This window comes from Narcine bancroftii, chromosome 1, assembly GCF_036971445.1.
Source record: "Narcine bancroftii isolate sNarBan1 chromosome 1, sNarBan1.hap1, whole genome shotgun sequence".
NCBI classification, from domain to species: domain Eukaryota; kingdom Metazoa; phylum Chordata; class Chondrichthyes; order Torpediniformes; family Narcinidae; genus Narcine; species Narcine bancroftii.
The window spans coordinates 396,532,685-396,552,836 of NC_091469.1; the positions used below are offsets into that span (position 1 = coordinate 396,532,685).

The 20,152-nt window shown below is 35.2% G+C and overlaps 2 long non-coding RNA genes across 3 annotated transcripts in view; one reads left to right on the top strand and one right to left on the bottom strand.

Annotated features, from left to right (window-relative positions):
- Positions 1–15,059, top strand: part of LOC138751451 (uncharacterized) — a 52,927-nt gene extending 37,868 nt beyond the window's left edge. Inside the window, exons 2-3 of one of the 2 annotated variants that reach the window (XR_011349943.1) lie at positions 14,620–14,830; positions 14,931–15,059. This is a non-coding gene — a long non-coding RNA (uncharacterized lncRNA). Of the gene's footprint in view, positions 1–14,619 lie in introns of both variants that reach the window. The other variant, XR_011349944.1, reaches the window with a different exon arrangement.
- Positions 1–20,152, bottom strand: part of LOC138751453 (uncharacterized) — a 68,617-nt gene that overhangs the window by 3,548 nt on the left and 44,917 nt on the right. The window contains exon 2 of the long non-coding RNA XR_011349946.1: positions 1,684–1,744. This is a non-coding gene — a long non-coding RNA (uncharacterized lncRNA). The remainder of the gene's footprint in view (positions 1–1,683; positions 1,745–20,152) is intronic.

Consider the following 20,152-nt stretch of genomic DNA (forward strand, 5'->3'; position numbering starts at 1 on the left):
TTTTCATCCCATTTATATAATATGTGTTCAGGTATCTTTTCCCCTACTTGAAGGACAAATTAGGAAGCAGTCTGAGGTTACCAGAGGGAAGTAACTTTGAATATGTGATTACAGATACAATGATAATCAAAAGATTTATAACAAACATGTATATTAAACTGCAAGAAAAGGAGAATGAGGAAACAAATGGTAAAACTAAACAAAAATGGGAACAAGATTTAAATATAAAGATAAAAAAGGAAACATGGGAGAAATTATGTTCTGGAACAATGAGAAATACAATAAATACGAGGTTACATATGATACAATATAACTGGATACACAGGCTATACATTACACCTCAAAAGTTAAATAAATGGGACCCAACAGTATCTGATAAATGTTTTCGATGTAAAAAAGAAATTGGAACCACAATTCATACAATCTGGACATGTGAGAAAGTAGAAAAATTTTGGGAAGATCTAAACCAAATATTAAATAAAATTACAGAAAACAATATACCAAAAAATCCAGAGATCTTCCTCCTAAGTAACATAAAAAACAAAGAATTTGGAATTGATTTGGATGGTGCACAAAAAAGATTTGTTAAGATAGCTCTAGCCGTAGCAAAAAAATGTATTATGTTAACCTGGAAATTGGAAGATAATTTGAAAATACAACAATGGTATATAGAAATGAATAAATGTATTCCATGAGAAAAAATAACATATAGTTTAAGAAATAATATTGAAATATTTGAACAAATATGGGAGCCTTACATGAAACACAATAGAGAAAACCTACCGGGGACATTCACTACCTAAATTAACGAAAGGAGAAAGAAATGAAAAGAATTGACTCAGTGGAATTTCTTGTTTATTTTTATTGAATGACAACATTGTTTGACTGGTTTAATGTATCTTAGATTTTGTACTTTAAATGGATGGGGGGGAGGTAGGGAGAGTGGGAAGGGAGGAGGGAGGGGGGGAGAAAATGACACTGCATATATTTGAAAAGAAAAATGTATGTATCATGGTCAATGTGGTTTATGGTGTGAAAAAAAAATTTAAAAAAAAAATTATGATTTTCCTTTCAAAAATATCCAGTTGACTTTGTTTGAATGGCTTGATTTTTTTTAATCAATTCTCTGCCATAATGTTTTTGTTGCTGCTTTTGCATTTTCCTATGATGAATGTTAAGCTAACATTCCTGTAATTTCCTGTTTTCTCCTTTATTTAATGACAGTTACTTTCACTCTTTGCTCATGGGGATTTATGGACATTTAAAATGAATGGATCAACTATTTCACTATATACATGTCCAAGCTTCACAATAGCTGATGTCTGTAAGCATCTTGAAAAATTGGTATTATTTTTCTATCCGCAGAAATGAAACTGCAGTTTTATGTATTTCTGTTTGGGATTTCCAAGAATGAGAATAAGATCAGAAACATAAATCACATCACAAAAAAGTGTCCGAATGCTTCAAAATAACAGCTCTAATTGGCACAGTTTAATTTGTATTTACTGGGGAATTACTGCAATTTTTTCTATCTACATTATAAAATGATCCCATTTCTTCAAGCTAATAACAACATAGCACAAATTGCTATGCAATTTATGCCGATATATATCTCACTCTGTTTCTCTTTTGTGCCGCAAATTATTGTGTTAACAATGGTATAAGGTTAACAATGGTATATACCTGAAAATTCTGGGCCAATTACAATCACTTGTCAATTGAAATTCGAGATCTCATCGGAAAACTGACACAATAATAAAAACAAATGTTAAAAGGTACCAGAAATGATCAGATTTCGACTTAAAGAAAAATATTTCTGTGTTTCTTACATGATAGAGTTCTAATTCAATAAACAAATCAGAGTCTTAGTTGTTTTTCACAAGTTCCTTTCATCCTTTCCACAGCATGAGTGGGCTTCTAATATCTTGTGTTTATCACTCATATAAATGCAGTTAAGCCATGAGTTAAAATATAATAATCTTTTTTCTCCAAGTTGAATATTTTGATGGCAATCCCTATAAAGCTTCTGGCTAATTCTCAATTCTATTGAGAATGCAAGATCATGGAAGGGACCTTAGGTGCAAGCCTCTGATAATTTTATTATTCTGAAGTTTAATATAGAGATCAATTTCTGGAATCATATAACACTATTGACTCTCCATCTTGGCTTGCCCAACCTATTCCTGAATATAAAAGCAAAATTCAAGGTCACATGAATGAAGCTGTGCAAACCATTTCACAAATTATACCTGTATTCAAATATGAATTGATAGGAGGGGTAGATTTCATTTTTGTTCATATCTTTTGTTTAACTCCTGCTGTGCATTAATTATAATTATGGAAGAATACTTAGGATAATAAAAAATAGTAATATACCTTTCCATTTTTCTTGTCTAGTATGTAGATCATCATTTATATGCACAAAATCAGAATTCGATGGAATCACTTGACAGATCAGGAAGCATTTATGGAAAGAGAAAGGGTTAACATTTCTGATTGAGGACACTTTGGAAGAAAAATAACTGTATCTTGGGGGTGACATGGTTCAGGTAGCAGTTAGCGCAACACTGTTACAGTGCCAGCAACTCAGGTTCGAATCTAGAGCTGTCTGTATGGAGTTTATACATTCTCACTGTGTCTGTGTGAGTTTCCTCTGAGTGCTCGGTTTCTTCCAACCCTTCATAGCTTTAATTGGGGTATTTGGGTGGCACAGTCTCATGGGATGGAAATGCTGGTTACTGTGATGTACGGCTAAATTTTAAAAATTCTACAAATTTTGCTTGACTTGCTGAGTGCTTTCATCATTTTTTGCTTTTATTTCAGATTTCCAGCATCAGCAGTATTTTTTAATTGCTATTTTTCAGCCATTCATTCCTTTTTGACATCCTTAACAAAAAAAATATTTTTTACACATGTGAAATCTTTTTTATTACATGCACCTTCTCTAATTTTAACATGTTGCTCTCTCATTCCTGATTTTGCCAGTCTTTAAGACCTACACTGGTTTTTAAATATTCAATAACATATAATGAATGTGCTATGATTAATCTTTAGTTTAAATGTTAAACTGTATTTCATATTTATATGTCTTAATAAGGTTATCTTGTGGGATTAGTTTCAGGGGCACAAAGACAACATATTTGCATTTTAAAAGCAAAGAGAGATTCTTTCAAGATGTCAGCATCTCAGAATCAGAAGTCTTCTGTGACTACATTTGATGCAGAGAGAGGAAAGATTTTATGATGGTTCTTGAGATACTGAGAACAATGGACTGTTTACTTAAAAAAAGTAATCCCTAGACAACGCGGAAGCAGGAGAGAAACATCAAACAAAGACAATTACATAGATTTTAAGTTTGGGATGACACAGATATACTTTGTAGCAAGATATTAAAAGGTTCAGAGGGTCTTCAAAGGCTGTTATGATGTCATACCATGTGACATGAAAGATTTGTATGGAATATAGTATTGAAATAGACATTTTTGGATTAGATGAAGAAGAGAAGGCCATCCTGTATCAACAGGATTGGAAAAGCTGTCATCAATTCCTTTACAAGAAGGAAGGCTGCCTGTGTTCTTCTCAATAAAAGGAGCAACACCAAAAGTAGATTTTAAAAAAAAACTAACCACTTTGAGTGCCTCTAAGAAAAGAGGGCAGTCTCACATCCATGAAAAAAAGGTCACTCTTGATTAAGAAAGAAATCATTGTGGAAAACGGACCCCGTAATTCTTAGGCAAGATAAGAGGAAGTTTGTGAAATCACTCGTATGAAGGAATGTTGTTCTGAAAATGGCTCTTCAAAAGAAAGTTGTGAGTTTTAAAGAAGTCTGAAGACATGATATTTCAAAATACTTCATCATTACTTCTGAACTGCAATTTAAAAATATTCAAGTTCAACATAACACTTTTGATGCTGAAATTTAAAATTGAATTTTCAGAATTATGTCTAATCTGTAATAGTTGGGATTTAATCACACACACACAAACATATACATTTGTGCATAGAGGGGTTTAAGATAGTTAATTAAGACATGTTTTATTATTAATAGTAATAAAACTGTTATTTTGAATTTACTATTGTCTGGTAAATTTTCAATTGCTGTTATTTTGTTAGTACTAGTAAGATTTTATTAGTTCATAACAGATAGATCATCCCTCAACCTTCTGTATTGGTAATGGTTGTGGCTGTCATGTGACAGCATTGTCCCCTATCTAGTTGAAGGACACACCAGCTGCCAATCAAGATTTGGTTCTTCCCCTCCTATTAGTGTGCAGCTTGCTGCTGTATCCATGTAAATTACCTGGACTGGACACTCCAGTCTACCTGTACTTGGCCTTGGGCTATTAGCTGTTGTAATTGGATTAACCCTCCTGGCACCAAGACATTTATTCCTGCTAACAACCTGGGCTGGACCTTCCAAAACTATAAAGATGCCATGCATTCTTTGTTATCTCCCTTATTAATCAAAATAGCAACACTTCTTTCTTTTGAATAGAATGAAGCTATAACCTGACTAACTCAATCTCTCATAACTTTTGATGTTCCTTCTCAGTCAAATGAGTGTCTTGTAAAAATGCAATATCTACTTTCATTTTCTTTATATAAACCACAACCCTTAATTTGACCATTAACATCAAATGTCACAAAATTTAAATTAGCCATTAATATATTTAGTACTATTAACGTCTAATTCCCGCCTTCAATGGTGGGACTCCGATCCATGGATACTCTTCAAAACAAAATACATCTCTCCAATAAAGAAAAGAAAGAAACCCTGAATAAAACAAAACAAAGGAAAAAAAGACACTGTTAAACAGTATTACCCCCTCTATTTTACAGGAAGCAACCAATGCTACCAAGTGGCCAATGACTTCAGAAGGAGATAGACAAATTCACCTCCTCCGAACAGAATAATTGGATTTTTAAAAAAACAACAATCTTCAATATATCAAGTATGATGAGCTGCCTTCAAGTCTCTATTAACTTGATCATCATCAATATCAATTTCAGACAGTTCATGGCATTTCACCTTCTGTAAAACATTTTTACTCTTGTCTTGAATTGATTTCATTCATTGAGCGGATTGATCTTGACTCGTTTTGTCTCTTATCAGACAATTAATTGGCAAATAGCAGAACATCATCTTCATCAGTAAAGAATTGCGATTGAAATTCTCCATAAAGAATCTTGCGTTGCTGAGTATCTGAAAGTAAATTTATATCCCTTTCTCCATAACACAGCTTCAACAGGATTAAAGTCCTTATGACGTTTAATGATAGTTTGACTCAGAACAGCATAAAAGAATTATTCCCAACCAACAAGGATGTCTGATTTTTTTTGCATTTTCCACTGCATCTCTCAAAATCATCATTTTATCTTGATAATGAAAGCACTTTATTAAAATAGAGAGTGGTAATTGACCAGGAAAAGGTTTCTTCTTGATAGCTCTATCCAATTCCAAACCATTCAGAAAGTATTCCTTTCCCAAAACTTCAGGAATCCATTTCTGAAAAAAACTGTACTGGATCTGAGCCTTCAAAATCTTCAGGCAAGCCTACAATCTTCACATTATTTCTATGGCTCTGATTTTCCAAAACATCAATTTTTTTTCAATAAATAATTTCTTTGAACGTCCCAGGCAGTAAAGGAGCCTTCAACCTTACCACCTGTTTCTTTACATTGCTCTATATCATTGTGACAATCTTTAAAATCTTCTTAAATTCTCTGAAATTTAATCTGCATTTTATCCACTTTCTTCACACATTTTGAAAGATCAGTCTTAATAGGAAGCATTTCTTTTTTCATAGAAGTAAATTTTGTTTCAAACTGATTCATAATAGATGTAAAACTTTAACATTTGAGTTGACAAAGTTTGAATTAGTTTAGATAAAGCATCATACTGATTTGTTGGATTCACATCATGAGGAACTAAAGAAGTCTCAATAGATGATCCAGCTTTAACTTCAGCATAAGATGAGGGCCTACCCTGATACAATACTGTTTCCTCCTCTTCTGTTACCAGTTGAGTATCTTATTCTTCGGTCCCAACTATTTCTTCCTCCTCCTCTGTCGATGTGGGTGGCTGTTCAACCTGTCTGCAATGTTTAGGTCTCCCCCCCCCCCCCTCCAACAATCCAGCAGTACTGGACTGTGGAGGCATCCCCCCCCACCCCACCCCCGTAGGTAGAATTGCAGCCTGTTCCCCACGCATGTGCGGAGAACTATGTATGCATGAGTGATCCTGCTCAGGAGGCTGGAGCTGCCATTTCCGAACTCCAGCGCCATCTTCCTTGGTACCCTAGGGAGGTGGTGCTGGTGTTACCTAGATCTTGGCTGGGACTTGTCGCGATGATCTTCAAGGATGAGGAATTGACTCTCCAGGCTCCATTTCCAAGGTTGGCCCTAAATCCTCCATACTTGTTACTTGTTTAGAAGTCATTTCCTTCACAGCCTTAACTCTAGTTTTTCTCCTAATTAGTATTGGCAGTAATTCAAAAATTTACTGATGTTATTGTTTTAAAAAAAATCTTTTGATGGGGAGAGTGATCGTTGCCTGGTGGGGAAAAAAATACCACTATTCATATGAGGATATTTGATCATTTTTGATGAAATCGTGGAGCTGTGTCTTTTTAGATATTTGTGAAATTCCTCCTTGCTTGACCTGTTGTCCTAGGAAGCCAGGAAATACAGATGTCTGTGCATTTTTCCACTCTTTCCAATGGGTACCATTGGATTCCATGTCAGAGCTATATTAGGCAAGGAATTATCTTCGAAACCTAGGGTTAAAAGTCAAAAATAATGAAAGAAAAATTCACTGCTCACATATCTTTGGCCTGATTTTGATGAAATATTCAAGGTAATCATCCAAAATCATCTTCTACACCAGGATAAATTGAGCTTTTATTTTTTAACAAGCCAAATGAAAAAAAAAATCTTGCCTATAATTTTAACTATCATTAATAGCGGATCAACCCCTTGAAAAGAAGCTCATTTTCTCTTTGTGTTGATAGGAAAAAGAGAAATTTAGAGAGGCAACGAACAAGACAAAACACATTTCCAAACCCCCCCCAAATGGTTGATCTCCTCCATTTAATATTTGTCACTTTCAAAATAGGATATTTTTTATTTGTATAGATATAATAATTATGTAAAGATTCAAACTTTTTAAACTTTTACATATTTAAAGACTAAACAAGATTTCTATTGGTGTAAACCATGTAATACCTGACATGTGTGAGGATAGTGAGTATCGACACTCACAGGTACACTTCCTATCCAACCATTTCTGTGAGAAAAATGGTATGTAGCAGAGTTTCCAACCTATCACTTTTGATACTAATATTCAGCAATATTCTTGGCTTTATAAGTAGTTGATTTGACGTTCATTTTTAACACTTGATTACTTGGTTCCAATTTAGGTGGCTAAAAGAGCAAAAAACCTACTTGCTTTCTTTCTGTTATTTTCATACCTGCTTAGGAACACTGCTAAGTGCTGCGGGCTCTGACTTGGTCATGTTAGTAAGGCTACATCTGTGGTGGCTGGTGGTCCATGGATTTACTTGCTAATACAAATGTAAATTTTTCTCACTACAACCCTATGAATTCGAAGCAAACAACGTTAACTTCTTCCTGTCGTAAACAAGCTGGGGAGTGTAACAAGAATAAGATACAGAAGACTGATAGTGATAACAGTAAAAATGACAAAAGCTGTGTTTCGCTTGCCTCTAGTTCAAATTTTCTAACCGGGTCCAAATGCAGATATGAAAGTAATGGCACTTCAAAGTCAGTCTTGTATCCCTGTTCAGGTATTTGGACTGAAGAAATGAGGGAAAAAAAAGGAAACTTATCTTCACTTCAAGGATGATAAATTTGGGTGTAAAGTATGTGCAAACATAAGCAATCTGACACTTTTCACTTATGAGGGTTTGAGACTGTCAAATGAATGGCACACATACCAATGGAGCCGATCGAAATACGTGCTTGAAGACTCTCAGAAAAAAAAATGTTGATCACAAACTATCCAAAGCTCACTCTGCTGCTCTATGTGTTGAAAATATAGCCAGTGAAGATGCTCTTGGAAAATAATGTGACACCATGAATGCTTCATATCTCGAGGCAACTTGTTCAATTTTTCCTTCTGCATATTATTTAGTTCAGAATGACAGACCATACTCTGATCACTTTGTCTTACTGGAACTTCAAAACAAAAATGGGATTGACATTGGAATTGTGGGGGCATGGCAAGATGGCGTAGATGACAGACGTGCGATCCCACCCCCTCCTCAGCCAGTTTTTTAAGCACCTGTCTTTAAAGTTTATCTAAGTGAATAAAAGTTGTATCTTTATTTTTGGGAACATTAGTGGGTCACAATGGCTACTAATGTTAAAAAAAACGAATGCTCAATTACAGAAGAAATTACCTTTTAAAAGTGCTGAAAAATTGAGGCCTACCTGTTCAGCTAAAGCCACGGAATTGTCGTTTGGAACCTCCAAGGCACAGAGAACTCCTGCCAGGCTGAGTATTACACCGGTGCCGATCTTGTCTCCACAAGATGGTGCTGGCATGTTAACGAGCTCGGCTGGAGCTCGCGATGTCGGACGTGCGGGCGACCCGCCTGAGAGAAGAGCTCTTGAGCCCGGGCTGCCGTCGGTTGAGCCGGGGACATGCAGAATGGCATCAGAAGCTGTCTCTGCACAGTCCCTGGCCTTGCTAGGCACGCGCGATGCCTCAAGGGTCCATGAATTACTGAACCGCGTGTGGGCTGTGGCGGGGCCTGAGCAGCGGCATCCCAACATGGTCGGGATACCACCATCGGGTGTGCAGACCCACAGCCGCACCGGGAAGGGCCCCACAATGTTGGAAGAAGAGGAAGACTTACCTTTAACGAGCAGTTCAAGGGAACAATTGGAGGTGGAGTCTAGAGAAGGTAGGCCTCAGGATGTAGAACTGGAACCTGGAATGAAGTCTGTTTGTATAGTCTTGGAAGGGATTGCCTATCATATGGATAATATGTCTAAATAAATGACTCAAGGATTTTTGGATGTGACAACTAAAATATCTAATGTGTCTGAAGATATATCAAAAATGTCTGAAGATATATCTACAGTTAAGAGGGATGTCAATAAATATATTAAATCAGTGGATAGAGTGCAAGAATTTTTTTTAATTGAAACAGCTTTTTCTGAATGTAAAATTCAAGTTGTACGTAATAAGGAAAAAATAGAGAAAGTGGAAAATTTGCTTGTGGATTGGGGAATCCAGAAGAAAGACTTACTGAAAAAACTTGATTTATTGGAAAATCAAAGTCGGAGAAACAATGTGAAAATTGTGGGTCTTCCAGAAGACATTGAAGGGTCTGATCCAATAAAATTTTTCAAGAGTTGGATTCCCGAGGTGTTGGGCAAAGAGTTTTTTTCGGAAGGTTTAGTATTGGAGAGGGCACATAGAGCGTTACGAAAGAAACTGTTACCGGGACAACCACCACGAGCGGTCTTAGTTCGGTGCCTGAACTATCAAGACAGAGAAATTATATTACGGTTGGAGGGACAGAGGGGACGACAAAGTCAATCTCCAATGATGATCCAGAATAACAGAGTATTTTTTTACACAGATTTGAGCCAAGAAATTATTAGGCGACGAAGGGAATTTAATTCGGCTAAAGAAATTCTGTGGCGGAAGGTTATAAATTTGCTTTTCGATATCCTGTTGTGGGAAAAGTCTTTTATGATAACTTTCAATCCAATTTTTTGAGAATGATCATGATGCATTAATTTTTGCTAATTCATTACGGGATTTACGAGGACATGGAAGAGTTTCGCCACCGTCACCTAAAAAGAGGGCAAATGGAAATGGAAATGGGCAGAATCAGAAGAATGGGAAAAATGGAAAAAATGGAAAAAAAGAGGTTCTAACACAGAGTCTTATTGACATTGATGATCTGGAACAATCATTGGGAATGGAGTCATTGGGTTGAATATGTTTACAGTATTGAATTGTATTAATGTGAATGATGAATTTCTGGCTGGGGGGTGGATAGCACTGAAATCTTTGATAGTCTTCTGCCACTAATGGGGTTTACCACACCCAGTTTTTTAGGGCATTACTACCTTTGGGTAGTGTTCTTTTTGGGGGGGGAATAATTAAATTTTTTTCTATATATACTTAAAGTGGTTTTAATTTACTAGAAGGGGAGCGATATTTTGTAGTAAGTGATTATATTGTTAGTTTGTAAGGATGTCTAATTTGAAATTTGTAATTTTTAATGTTCAGGGATTAAATAATCTGATGAAGCGAAAGCGAGTTTTGGCTTATATCAAGAAAATGAAAATTGATATTGCCTTTTTACAAGAAACACATTTGACTGAAAAAGAACATTTGAAATTGAAGAGAGATTGGCTTGGGCATGTGTTTTTTTCTTCATTTAATTCTAAGGCAAGGGGTGTAGCAATTTTAATTCATAAGGATTTGTCTTTTAAGTTGCAAACTATGGAAGGGAATGCTGGAAGGGTTTTAAAGGTGAATTGTAAAATTTTTACAGAATCTTGGACTTTGCTTAATGTTTATGCACCTAACATGAATGATGAGTGTTTTATTTCAGATGCTTTTTTGTTATTAAATCAAACTAATGAAAATATTTTAGTTGGGGGAGATTTTAACTGTGTCATGGATCCTTTGTTGGATAGATCCCCAAAAAGTATAAAGAAATCAAAGATGGCGATACAAATTTGGGCCTTGATGAAGGATTTAAATTTGGTGGATATTTGGAGAAGGATTTTTCTTTTTATTCATCTCGACATGATTCATTTTTATAGAATAGATTTTTTTTTAGTATCAGCACATTTACAAGGAAGGGTATTACAGGCAGAATATAAAAGCAGGGTTATATCAGATCATTCCTTATTATTTTTTTCTTATGTAAGTTCAGAAGTGGTAGATTCATCTTATAGATGGAGATTTAACACAATGTTGAAAAAAAAACAGAGTTCATTATTTTTGTTAAAGAACAGATTACTTTTTTTTGTCTGAAAATGTTAATTCAGTAAAAAGTCATTTTGTGTTATGGGACATGTTAAAAGCTTATTTAAGAGGACAGATTATTAGTTATACCACTAAAGTTAAGAAGCAGTATATGGCAGAAAGTTTTGAATTGGAAAAGCAAATTGATGAATTGGAGAAGGAATTTCAGAAGGAAATGACAGAAGATAAAAAAAAGAGTGGCTTTGACTTAATTGAAATTACATTATAAACATTCAATTTGAATGTTTAATTAATCAATCAAAGCAGCATTATTATGAGTTGGGTGAGAGGGCACATAAGGTACTTGCATGGCAGTTAAAGAAGGAACAGGTTTCACGGATTATTAATGCTGTAAAAAATAATTCAATAGTTACCTATAAACCTCAGGAAATTAATGACCAGTTTTATTCATTTTATAAAAAAAATATACTTCTGAGGGGCAACAGGATAGTGATTCTATTGATTCTTATTTATCTAAGTTAACGTTATCACCATTAGAAGAGGAGGATGTTATGGATCTGGAAGCTCCATTTACAGAATTAGAGATTAAGATGGCTATGTTGGAAATGCCCAATGGGAAGTCACCAGGTGATGATCGGTTTTCAATGGAATTTTATAAAACTTTTTATGAAGATTTATCTTCGGTGTTTGGGGAGGTATTACAACAAGTGACTGAACAATATGAGTTACCAGAATCTTGCTCTAGTGCTTTAATTACTGTAATCCCCAAAAAAGATAGAGACCTGTTGAAAGTGACCTATTTCTTTATTGAATGTTGATTATAAAATAATAGCAAAAGTGGTAGCAAATCGACTTGCTAAGTATTTACCTAAATTGACACATGTTGATCAAACAGGTTTTATTAAAAATAGAAATGCTTCAGATAATATTCTTCGATTGATTAGTTTGGTCAATGCATATCGACAGCAGCCCAACCATCCAATGGCAGTTGTGCTTGATGCGGAAAAAGTCTTTAATCTGGTCAAATGGGATTTTTTATTTCAAAGAATTGGAGAAGTTTAAATTTGGCTCTTTTTTTATTGGTTGGGTTAAAGCTTTATATACGAACCCAACTGCTAGGGTGGTGACAAATGGTCATTTCATTATCGTTTAAATTGACGTGTTCAACTTGACAAGGTTGTCCATTGTCACCAGCTCTGTTTGTATGGGCTATTGAACCATTAGCTCAAACAATAAGGCAGAATGAACAGATAAGAGGGATGAGAGTTATGGATGAAGTGTATAAAATTAATTTATTTGCAGATGATGTTTTGATATATTTAACAAACTTAGAACAATCATTTCCACATTTATGGGAATTTTTATTACAATATGGAACATTATCTGGATATAAAGTTAACTGGGATAAGAGTGAAATTTTGCCAGTTGGAGAAGGAGATTATTCAGAGTATAAAAATATTATAAAACTGAAATGGTCTGATAAAATTAAATAATTAGGAATAATTGTAAATATGGAGTATCAATCTCTATACAAGTTAAATTGTGTTCCATTATTAAAAGAGATTAAAGCAGATTTAATTAAGTGGAAATACCTTCTGTTAACTTTAATTGGTTGAGTTAATTGTATTAAGATTAATATTTTTCCTCATATTCAATATTTATTTCAATCAATAACGTGTTCTCTTTCAAAGAGTTTCTTTCAGGATTTAAATAAAGTGATGAGAAAATTTATATGGAAAGGTAAACTACCACAGGTAGCATTAAATAAATGTACTTGGAAGTATGTGCTAGGTGGGCTTCAATTACCTCATTTTCAAAATTATTATGAAGCAGCCCAGTTGAAATTTGTTAGTAGATTGATGGATTTGGACCAACCCCCGAGTTGGGCTAAAGTTGAGATAGCCTGTATTTCTGAAGTTGAGGTGTATCAATTTATATTTTGATGGAATGTAAATTTGTTGAGGGAATATAATATGCTGATATTAAAACATTTATAAAACTATAGATTTTAAAAAATAAGATTTTAGAATCAAAAGGTAAATTGTCAATTTTAACTCCATTATAAAATAATCAGCTTATTTCCTTTTCAATGTTTAATAGTCATTCAAAGAGTTGGGATTCTAAGTGTATAAAAGCGTTACAGGATTGTTTTGTAGAAGGACAGTTTCTTTCTTTCAATCAATTGAAAGAGCGTTTTGATATTGCTGAAAATTTTTTATTTGTTTATTATCAACTTCAATCTTACCTGCATTGACAGAATTCGAGTCCTTGATTTCTTCGATACCAAAAAGGGGTTATATTTCTTAAGTATTACAAGACAATATGGATAAGTCGGAATGGGAGAAGTCTAAGCTTAAATGGGAAAATGATTTAGCCTTTGTTTTTCCTGAAGACTATTGGGCAGATATGTGACATGATAGTGTTACTAAATTGATGAATGTGCGGTATGGAATGGTTAATTATAATTTTCTACATCAGTTGTATTTAACACCAGAGAAATTGAAAAAAATATGGTTTTAGTATTTCAGATTCTTATTTTAGATTTGCCATATGTAGTGGAACTTTTTTTTACATGCTGTGTGTATGTACAACCATTCTGGGATGAAATAAAGTTAATTTTGGAAAAATTATATAATTTTAAGTTACCATTAGATCCATCTATTTTTCTTAATGGGTTATATGATTCCTTTAAGGGGATTAGGGTTGGATAAATTTCAAATTGCATTTATATATTTAGCATTGTCTGTAGCTCGAAAATGTGTAGCAAGTACATAGAAAGATAATATAATGCGATGGCATAATTAATTGAAAGCTTGTATTGTTATGGAAAAAAATACATATAATCTACATGACAATTATTCTTTTTTTGTTAATAAGTGGTTACCATATTTGGAATATATGCATTTAGATATATTTTGATTTATTATGATTTATTATATACTTTTAGTTTCTGTTTATATATTTTTAGCTCTACTTAAGAGAGCAGGCTGATGAGGTGGAAGTGGGGGGGGTGGATTGATATATTTTATTTTCTCTTTTTGAAAAATTTTTATATATATGTTCATATAAAATTTTCTTTATGGAATGTATTTTGTATTACAATTAATGATTCTTCAAATAAGTAAAGTTTTTTTTAAAAAGACATTGGAATTGTACTGCATTCCTGCACTAGTACTACAGAAATAATTAATTTCAAATCCATTAATATGAAAAAAAACTTGCCAGCATATCAACCAGATAAATGGCAAAATTTCTGTTCTCATTGATGAATTAACAAGGCTGGGCATTAAGACTGCCCTAATAGTTTATTTGAAATGTGAAAGTAATAATGAAGGTGATCCCCATTTTATGTTTTTACATCTAACTGAATTGCCTGATCAGAAAGCTGCAACTATTGCTAAGCATCTACTGAACTGTCTCAGTAACCATGGGGTTGATGACCCTTAATTTGAAACAGAACCTTGTAGCATTTGCTAGCCATGGAGTGAGCGTAATGATTGGTGTCAAATCTGATGCTGCTACAATTCTCAAGGAAGTTGGCACTGTCTTAATCACAGATTAAAACTTTCAGTGGGTGATTTGGTGAGAGAAGTTCAATCATTTTCAATCATTATGGACAAATTGTACTCTGTTTATTGTAGATCATCTCTAAATCAAAAGGAACTGTCTGAATGTGCCTCTCAACTAGAACAACAAATTTGCAAAACAGACCGTGTTCTGGACAGCAGGTGGGTAGCTAGCTTGTTTCAAACAGTTTCAGCCATGTGCAAAATTATGAAACACTGTGTTTTCATTTTGAAAGAATAATGAAGATGGAAACAAGATCTGGGAGTGACAGAAAAACTTATGAAGGTCTGTTGAAAAAACTCTTTTCAGAACAGTTTCTATTGGACTTAGTTCTAATGTATGACACATTGCAATAACACATTGCATGAACTTGGTTTACTGTCAGAGTATTTACAGAAACACACTACTACGATTGTTTATTGCTGACAAAGTGATCCAATGAAGCATAAAATCACCACATGGACTGAAAGAGCAACCTGGTACGAAAACTCAAGAAGCTCGAGGCAGTTGAAAAGGGGAAGTTTTGAGACAAGCATCAACAAAATTGTTTCCATTTATCTAAAGTTTCTTACTAGTCCTATAAACAATTTGCAGCACTGTATGTTCACGGCAACATCCTTGAAAGGTACTCAAACTCCTGAACCTCAAAGTATGTATAAATCCCTGCTAAGTGAAATGTGTGTCCTTGATAAATGCTGCTGGCCTGCTGAAATACTGACTAATTATTGAGAAGCTGCAATTCATCTCTCTGTAAGAGGTTTAAGCTTTCTTCTTCCTCTGTAATAAATGCCTTCAGAGATTATGTGGAGGATCGTGGACGCCGCATCTCCCAAGATTTATGCCCATTACTGAGCTGTTCACAAGTTATTCCTATTAGTACTGCTGAGTATGAGAGGTGATTCAGTCACATAAACTTGATAATAACCACATGCTCAAAAATTCTCATAAATCATGTATCAGCACTTATGAACTCTAGTTCAGCGGAATCATGATCCGTATGCCACATCATGGCTGCGATACCACAGATCAGCAGATGACACCAGGACGAGTTGATTCAAACCTCCAAAAACATATCTCGTCTGACCTTTGTGGAAATTATTGTGAAACTCCTCATTGGTCATTTGAATGGCCAGAGCTGTTAGACAGTTGACTGCTCTGAATGAAGAAGTAGTTAATAGGTTTTAATTGGTAAAATACATGGTTGCCATCTTTTTCTTTACTTCTTGATAATTATATTTTATGATAATTAGTGAGTGCAAAATTGCAATACTTTGTCATATTATTAAATTAGTTTTAATGTTTCATTGTACCAGTTATACACTGAAATGTAGTGATAGGTGAATATAATCTCATTAATGTCTTAACTATTACTATATTTCTGTGGAGCCTGAAATTCATATATTTAATATGTTACACCCAATTTGTGTACCTGCTCATTTCATGTACTGGACATCTCCCTTACCTCATTCATGTAATGAACAGGTACACAAATTAGGATTGACATATGTAGAGAGAGGATATAGGAAATGGCAAGCATTTTGTCAGTTCCGGCACCTAAAAAAAATAGCACTGCAGTAGAACCGAGAAAAAATGGTGTTACAGGTGGATATGGTTGTAAAAAGTGCTTTTGGTTTATTGGCCTTTATAAATCAAATTATTGAGTTTAGGATTTGTATGACATTAGTCAGGCCAAATTTGGAGTATTGTGTGCAGTTTTGGTCACCTAACTGCAGGAAAACTATCCATAAGATTGAAAAAAAAATGCAGAGAGGAGTCACTAGGATGTTGCCGGCACTTACAGAACCGAGTTACAGGGAAAGGTTAAACAGGTTAGGACTTTATTCCCTGGAGCATCGAAGAATGAGGGTAGATTTGATAGAGGTGTTTAAAATTATGAGAGGTATAGTTGGAGTAAATGTAAGTAGGCTTTATCCACTAAGGTTAGGTAAGATAGAAACCAGAATACGTGGGTTAAGGGTGAAAGGGGAAACATTATAGGGAGAACTTCTTCAAAGTGAGAGTAGTGGGAGTGTGAAACGAGCTTCCAGTTGAAATTTTCAAGGATTAAACCTAAGCACATGTGCTTAATTGATTTAATACCTTGTGAATCAAATTTAATTTAAAAGCATGAAATTAATTTCTTACAAATCCCCAATGGACAAAAAGATAATAATTTCAAAATATTATGCAGCATTGAGAAAACAAAAATAAAATGAGAGCAGTGGAATAGAAAGCTCAAGAATGAGTAGTTAATTGTCAGCTTAGAATGATTAACTAGAGCATAAAGTTTGCTGTGGTATGAGGGTTTCCTTTAAAAGTCTGGTGTCAAACTGTATGTCCAGCATTCAAATGGGTATTTCTCATTCTTGTCTGTATCTCCCTATCCAAAAAATAACCTTGAAACAAAACTAAGTTCAAATTTGTTTGATCAGAAGCCTTTGACTGTAGAAGGAAATACAAAGGCTGACTCATTAAATAGAATAGAGACACCCTTCAATTTTTACATTTAAGAAAAATTTGCCCAGGTATATGGATTGGAGAAGTATGTGGGGGAGGGGTTATGGACTGGGTGCAGGTCAGTGGGACTGGGGAGCATAATAGTTCAGCACAGACTAGAAGGGGTGAAGGGCCTGTTTTATTTGCTGTAATATTCTATGGTTCTTCTATGCTTCTGAGCTCTTATCACCAGCAGGTTATTTGTAGACCATCTTCACTGGCCACTGCTCCCCCTCAGTTTTGTGAACCTAATTTAAACTTGTGTTTCATTTCAAGATAATAAGATTCAGATTGGACCTCCCCAAATTTTTATTATTTCACAATTATAATTAAAGATGAATATCAGCTGGTCTCTGATTTGTAAATTTTTACAGTACCATTAGTTCTTGGAAGAGGGTGATATTGGGATCACCACCAGAGAATCCAGCAAAAGTTTACAGGATCTGTTTAAAAGGGTGTCTCTAATCTATTTCATGAGTCAGCCTTTGTATTTCCTTCTATAGTCAAAGGCTTCTTATCAAACAAATTTGAGTTTAGTTTTGTTTCAAGGTTATCTTTTGGATAGGGAGATACAGACAAGAATGAGAAATACCCATTTGAACGCTGGACATACAGTTTGACACCAGACTTTTAAAGGAAACCCTCATACCACAGCAAACTTTATGCTCTAGTTAATACATACATCCTTTCTAAGCTGACAATTAACTACTCATTCTCAAGCTTTCTATTCCACTGCTCTCATTTTATTTTTGTTTTCTCAATGCTGCATAATATTTTGAAATTATTATCTTTTTGTCCATGGGGGATTTGTAAGAAATTAATTCCATGCTTTTAAATTAAATTTGATTCACAAGGTATTAAATCAATTAAGCACATGTGCTTAGGTTTAATCCTTGAAAATTTTGATTCTTAATTAAAATTATCCAGAAGTTTGTGTTTCCCAACAGAAGTTATGGTTTTAAAACTGCAATTCAAAAATTACAAACAAAATAAACACAAGCCATAAATTAAATAAATAATATATGAATTTTTAACTGATTAGCAATAAGAAAGGAAATAGCTTTCCACTCACATTAGCCATTATTTATTAACATTTAAATTATTTGGTCTAAATTTTGACAAGAACTAAAACTTATTTATCATAACATAGAATGCAATCAGCCCAGGCATCTTTGGGATCTAGGAGAAAACTCTCAACGTTCCACCGATAATAAACAAACTCCATACAAACACCACTCAAAGTTGCAATAAGTTATTGAACAATATATCATGGTAACAGTCCATTTGACCAATCAAGAGGATGTTGAGAGTGTGCAATGAGCTTCTAACTGAAGTGGTAGATGTGGATTCTATTTTGACATTTAAGAGAAGATTGAATAAGTACATGGATTGGAGGGCTATTGACCAGATGCAGGACAATGGGAATTGGCAGAATAATACTTCACTTCAGACTGAATGGGCTGAAGGGCCCTCTTCTATGCTGTTGATCTTTTATGAAAAAAGATTGAAAGTCCAGTGGAATCATTAATTTCAGTGAGATGAAGGACATGGCCTTTGACTCAAGAGAGGGGACCCCTGTCCACATTATGATGCTAAAGTCAAAAGAGTTGAAAGGTTCAAGTTCTTCAGAATAAAAATTTCCAATTACCTGACCTGTGGCAAACAGGTTGATGTGACAGTCAAGAAAACCACCAACTCTTTGAGGACAATAAAGTTTGATATGTTCCCCTTGTCCCTCGACAACTTCTAAAGATGCATCATTCATCACAGCAAGGTACATGATCTGCTCTGTTCAAGAGTGGAAGAAGCCTCAGAAGGTAGTGAATACAGCTCAGAACATAATGCAAACTCCCTTCCATGTATTCCATGCACATCTCCCGCTCCCTTGGAGAGGCAGCCAACATACTGAAAAACCCATCACACCCGGGGTACCTGGACTTCCAAAAGGCCTTCGATAAGGTCCCAAATAAATGGCTCATGGGATTGGGGGCAAGGTATTAATGTGGATTGAGAACTGGCTGGCAGATAGAAGACAGAGAGTTGGGATAAACGGCTCGTTTTCTGAGTGGCAGGCGGTGACCAGTGGGGTGCCACAGGGATCTGTACTGGGACCCCAGCTGTTCACAATTTACATTAATGATCTAGATGAGAGGATTGGATGTAATATCTCCAAATTTGCAGATTAGGAAGGATTGTGTGCACTGAGGAGGGGGTCAGGAAGCTCCAGTGTGATTTGGATAAATTGGGGAACTGGGCAGATACATGGCAAATGCACTATAATGTCGATAAATGTGAGGTTATCCACTTTGGTAATACAAACCTGAGGGCAGATTACTATTTGAATGGCAATAGATTGGGAGATGGGGAAGTGCAGAGAGACCTAGGGGTTCTTGTACACCAGTCACTGAAGGCAAGCATGCAGGTACAGCACGTGGTTAAAAAGGCAAATGGTATGTTGGCCTTCATATCAAGAGGGTTTGTGTATAGGAATAAGGATACCTTACTGCAGCTGTACAGAGCCTTGGTGAGACCCCACCTGGAGTATTGTGTGCAGTTTTGGTTGCCTTATCTGAGGAAGGATGTTCTTGCAATGGAGGGAGTGCAGAGGCGATTCACCAGGCTGATACCTGGAATGGCAGGAATAACTTATGAGGAAGGATTGCGCAATTTGGGATTGTACTCGCTGGAGTTTAGAAGATTGAGAGGGGATCTCAAAGAGACATATAAAATTCTGGCAGAACTAGACAGAATGGAAGCGGAAGGGATGTTTCCAATGGTGGGGGAAGTCCAGAACCCGGGGCCATGGTTCGAGGATAATAGACAAACCATTTTGGACCGATATGAGGAGGAATTTCTTTACCCAGAGGGTGGTGAATCTGTGGAATTCATTGCCACAGGGGGCAGTAGAGGCAGGTTCATTAAATATATTTAAGAGGGAATTAGATATATTTCTTCAGTATAAGGGAATGAGGGGTTACGGAAAGAAGGCGGGGATGGGGTACTGAACTTTAAGATCAGCCATGATCTCATTGAATGGCGGAGCTGGCTCGAAGGGCCGAATGACCTACTCCTGCTCCTATCTTCTATGTTTCTATGATACATTCTCCCTCA